Below are 6,000 nucleotides of genomic sequence, written 5' to 3' on the forward strand. Positions count from 1 at the left end.
GGTCAGTAAACTTTGTACGTCAGCAGCAAATTCTGTAAATAAAACACCGCAAGTTTATTTACTGGTTGAATATATGTTTGGAAGGATCTTAGTAAGCCTGTTCCTTCACACTTCGTTACAGTTTAGTTTTGACTGATAATTTTGGTTTGACGCAAAATGCAAACTCGCAAAAAGTCAACTGGACTCAGAAATAGGTGAGTCGGCCAGTCAGGTGGCCGACACTACACCTAGCTGGAGGGTTGGATTACCGCGCCTCCCCAAGACCAGAGTGAAGGGTTGCGACAATGTTCTATAAGAAGAATCATTGCTGCAGTGGGTGGAAATAAAAGGGATGTATAAACATCTTAATTTCCGTACCATCAAATTCGTTCTAATTTATCGCAAAACCTTAAATTACTATCTACATATTTCGCATTATATAATTTTAATACGACCTACCAAAACTACAAAGGGTAGAAATAAACAGGGGTTGAATGACAAGAAAAAATCCATAACTTCCTTGGTAGTCACACTATCAAATCAGTTCAAAATTTATTGTAAAACGTACACTTATTACCTAAAACTTTAGTCTGAACAGTTTCTGAAATAACCAGCCACTGCAAAAGGTGGATAAAAAGGGATTAAAATTAAAAAAATAATAATTCATAACTCCCTTAGTAGGTACACCATCAAATACGGTCAGATTGTTTATAAATCTTATAATTGTTATCTAAAGCTTTTGTCTGAAATTTTTTTTATTAATACAAAACATTATTGCAAGGAGTAAAAAATACTGGGGTTGGTATAAGAAAATAAATAAAAATTCCCTACCATGTTCACTATCGAATCCATTATTATTTTTGTTAAAATAAATTTTTATCTAACCAACCGTTGGTGCAAGAATTGGGAAAAACAAGGTTTCTTAAAAGTAAAAAATCCATTACTTTTTTAATATAATAATAATAATTTACACCTGCAATTGTCTAAATCAAAAACTTTATTTTAAACTTTGGCTGAAACAAATTTTGATAAAACGAATAATTACAGTAAAAACGGGGAGTTGAAATTTAAAAAAAAAATATTATAATAAAAATCTTTCTCACTATCAAATTAATGCCAAAATATTTTTTAACATCTTCATATCAATTTAAAGCTTTTACAAAGGAGATATTAATAAGACCACGTTATTAGTTCAAAGGATGATAAATAGGTTTTGAAGGGTAAAAAAAAAAATTGAATAATTACTTTAGTTGGCATACTATTAAATTCATTCTAAGTTATTCAATGCTAAATACATTGAATTAAAAACATTAATAATATTTTCGGTGCATGGAAAATGAATAAATGTTTAATCTATCATTATTTATATTGGAATATTAACATTTGCTTTCAAAAATGTTCCACAATGTTATAGAAGTTTCTAAAATATTTCCAGAATAAATAGGTACTTCGAAATTTACCTATGCCTGTACGCTGTGCCGAAAGGGATTTTTTATTTTAATACCGCAGTTAAAACTTTTTACCTTCTTGAAGATACAATTCTCCAAAAATATAAAAACTCAATTGCTTAGAACAAATTTTTTAACTGAGTACATGAACTTCCTAAATTTTATCTTAATCCATGGAATAATTCATGCCTTATGATTTAGCAAATTAACAATTAGAAAAAATTCTAAAACATTTTGCGGTCGCTTCTGTATTCCCTGTTATTATCAAATTACATTATGTGTGTATACATATATATAATAATAATAATATATAAAAAGTGTATTTTTCTGGTAGGAGTAAAAACTACTAAATCATACAGTTTTTTTCTTAGTATGCTTTATTATACTTCACAAACATAGATATTATAAAATAACTTGCAAAGTGTGTGAATAAAAGAAGGAAAATCATAAAAAAAATCTTTTTTTCAACTACAACTCTTAATATAAGTGTGAGCCACTCATTCTAAGTGACCATCTACGTGACTGCTAGACCGACAGCAGAATCTGGAACTGCTACTCGAAGATCATGACGTCACTCATGTTATCTTCTTCAGAACGTTGTAATAGCTGTACGCAGCGTTGAGGGTCTGTAAAATCAATTCATTATTAATTCAACCGACCATATGATCAAATATAAAATTATTAACACGATTTATTTCATTAATGTTATTTCTTATTTATTGTTTAACATTAAATTACAAAACCTGGATGTAGTTATTTCAGCAAATAAAATTACCATATTAGTTTTATTTTATGTTCATATCAAAATATTGATACGTGTGTGTTGATATTTATAGGTTTTTTGGATACCTATCGAAAATATTGTCAAAATTTAAATTTATTAGCAGATAAGCACTGTAATTGAGTTTCACTTTTCACCTCTTTCAGTAACCTAAACTAGTTGTTTAGTTTTTTAATACACAATAAATAGCTAATATTTGTTTTTATTTTAGTTTAATAAAAATATTTTAATAATTGAATAAAAACAACGTATATGACATTTTAAAATGGTTAATAATTTTATAAAAACGATTTGTAATTTGATGAAAATATGTCAGCGCCATTTATTTAGCCGAAATTTATCTGTATCGCTCAATATATTTCAAACAATAAAAAAATTCAAAGAAAATCGCTTGGTATCGAAAACAGACTACTTTTATTACTCGTCGAACACATCGGAATCCTTAATTGCCTTAATACCAATGTAAATATCCGATATTTATTCACAAAAGCAAAATATTGATGTAAATGTAACAAGGATTAGTTTCCAAAGTAAAACTAAAAATTTATAAATATGTTTTATTTTTGTAAGTTTTTGTTATTGCACCACTTTTACCAGTGTATCATAACGTCTTAGCAATCAGCGTTGCTAAGGATTCCTCCACTGTGTAAACCAGGCATTTTAACAACATAACATAACAGAAACACATATTTTAGATCCGATTCATTCGTCACTCACTATAATAGCAAAAATTACATGCAAGAATTTAAATAGAGATTATACTTCTGAAATAAAGTATAAACAGCTGAACTGTGTTTATTACTCCATGTAATAAAAATTATATAGTAATTACAATCAGTTAAGAAGTTTACTTTGAGCGGTTTTAAAATTTCTGCAGAAAATTTGGCAGTTATGAAAAAATTTTGGAAATATATAATCATCGTGAAGCAAAAAGATTTTTTTTTTTAAATATGAAAGACGTGTAAAGGTAAAAAAAATGTGTGCATAGATTCCACGCAAACAGTAGTGAAACTACTTACTTATTAGTTGTAGATAGAGAGAAATTACTAATACTATTAATAAAACAAGCTATAATTGAGAGTAGTAAGGACGCGGTAATGAGCTATAATTAAATCTTTTCCACACGAATAACTAAATTGTAGATTCTTTGAATTAAAAAAATATACTAAAATTTTAACTCATACATTTAAAACAAAGACATATTAAATAATTCTTAAACTTGAAGCTTACCGATAATTATTAGTTTGTGCAGCTTTATTAACTGTCCAAATGGTCGTGTGTAGTCTGAGGTAGGTATCTGGCATGTGAAAGTGACATCATGCCATACAAATAGGACCTAGCTCAATGCTACTTTGTTGAGCGACAGTCACCCACAGAAACACTCTGAACGACCAATATTCACGCCTCTTAGCTGAACTTGACATTTTAACATATTCGGTGGCTCGTAACTATAATACAGTGTGTGATTTTGTTAATCAAATAATAATACGTGACAAATAATTACCCATGTCAAAAACGTAGAAATATTTAGTTACACATCTAAAACAATACTCGCATAACACTGTTAAACAATACTGAATTACACAAAAAATTAAATTAATAATACATAAAGGAAAGAATATTCTCCTTTAATTATGGCATGTTGCATAGTGCACATCAATAAGCTCAAACCCCATTTAGTTACCCTCTGCCAAAATTTTCCCTAAAGTTGGGTGGCTTCAGAAGCAAGCGGGCTCCCTATTGCCACGACCCGCCTATATGTGCAGCACTGTTTGGTTAAATCGGAGTCTCACGCCACCATGCGGAGCCCGCTCAAGGCTGCTCACCAACGGCCCCGGAGTGGGGATAGCGCGACGTCCACCCCCAATATATAACCGCGTACACGAAGTGTGCAAGTGCGCGAGAGAGCGAGATAACGAGAGAGCGAGATAACGAGAGAGCGAAAGAACGAAATAGCAAGAGGCAAGAGAGCAATAGAGCAAGAAAGCAAGAGAGCAAGATCGCAAGACTGCAAGTATGCTGCATCATTTCTGCCTTTCTTTGACATCTCTTCTATCGGTTCCCTTACCCCGTAGCTAACTATTCCGCTCTTAACCCGGTTCACTAACCATGTACCTGGGTATTTCCACTCATGATATCAGAATTTTCGTAACCCTCGAAAATTGTTAACCTCTCAGAAAGAAGTTTCACTTCAAAAGTTTCAAAATTAAAGAGACATCAATTATGTTGCTTTGTGCCAGTGAATTGCTTCCGTTTCCCCCAATGAAAAAAAGGTTTCCCCCCCCCCCCCCTCGGTGGGGAGACCTCATATTCTCGGGATTCTGAACTCGGCACATTGAAGAATTGAATAAAATTAATTATAAGTATTACAATTCATAAATGTACGTGAGATCACTCAAATTCAAAGCATGACCGCGACAGAAGCCAGGTGAACCGCAAACGGATGTCGACTCACGGCGCTGAACGTCTCCAGAGACATGACGGCGAACCTCCCTGCCCACATCTGCACAGGTCTCTGGGCTCTGCTCATCATGATGACCAGAGTCACCTTCACTCCGCTGATGTACTCGAACCACTCGGTGGCGGCTACTTCGTCGCTTATCTGCATGCTCTGTAAACAAACATGGTCCCAGGTAGATACTCTTAAAAGTCATCTCAGATTACAAACCTTCCTAACCACGTCTGAAGTTGAGTCTGGGGTCTTCGCGTGATAATTAACAATGTCATTTTCACTCTTGTTGTACCCGAATCAATTTGGCAGCGGCTACTTTGTTGCTAATCAGGGAGCTCTGAAAACAGGTTAACGCTCTTAGTCTGCAGGCAATGCACGCCAAGTCTTTGTCTACATGCAGCCGTGTGTGGAAAGGCCTGTTTGAACATTGCTGGATGAAGCTAAATTTAACGCCATCACGGACGCAGAAATAAGGCAGCAATAAGGGTGATATTAGCACATGTGACATGTACTTTGTCGTCTTTAGCGGCAGTCAAAGTGCTGGCATGCAGTCTGTTTAATTCTGTAAGCTGCTATGGGAATTTAAGTAGCGCCACTTCTATTTTTTCTTGAATGCACTGTATAAATATTTAAATATAAAATGGCATTAAAACATTTTAGTTCTTGTCTTAAATGATTGTTTATGACCAACTAAGGATAAAAACTTGTTATTTTATTTTTCTGCTAATGCAATTCTTTTTCAAGAAATGTTTTTTTCTGCAAAGTAACATGCAGCAGCAATATTCCAACAGTGTATTTCATGTTAGGTAAATATAAGATTAATGGTGTCCATTAAATGAATTGGATTATATAATAAACATTTTTAATAATTGCTTTTATATCGTTGTGAAACACTTGTCAAAAATGTGTATAATGTTAAATTAAAATTTAGAATAAATTAAATGTTAATATATTACCTGCCTTGAAAGTCTGGTAGAGAAAAAACTGATTAAAAATAGTTTGAAGGTCACACAAGCCACGTAGAAGCAGTTATAAAGCATAAAAAAAGGACTTTTCACCTGCAAAAAAAATTGTTACAAGCTATTATGAAGATTCATTTTAGACATCGAAATCACACAGCAACCAAGAATTTTAGAACTATGAACGTGCATGTTTTACAACTATTGGATAGAAATTTCGTATGTAGCCTCCATGCTGTGATAGCTATAGTGCAATAAACAAAATCATTTTAAATTTTGTAATCTATTTTACGAAATTTCATCAATATGTTTTCTAAAACATTCAAAAAAATTTCAATTTACGCATATATACAAAATTAAATGTAACTTAATTTTTTTGTT

Source organism: Bacillus rossius, chromosome 14 (assembly GCF_032445375.1).
Source record: "Bacillus rossius redtenbacheri isolate Brsri chromosome 14, Brsri_v3, whole genome shotgun sequence".
NCBI classification, from domain to species: domain Eukaryota; kingdom Metazoa; phylum Arthropoda; class Insecta; order Phasmatodea; family Bacillidae; genus Bacillus; species Bacillus rossius.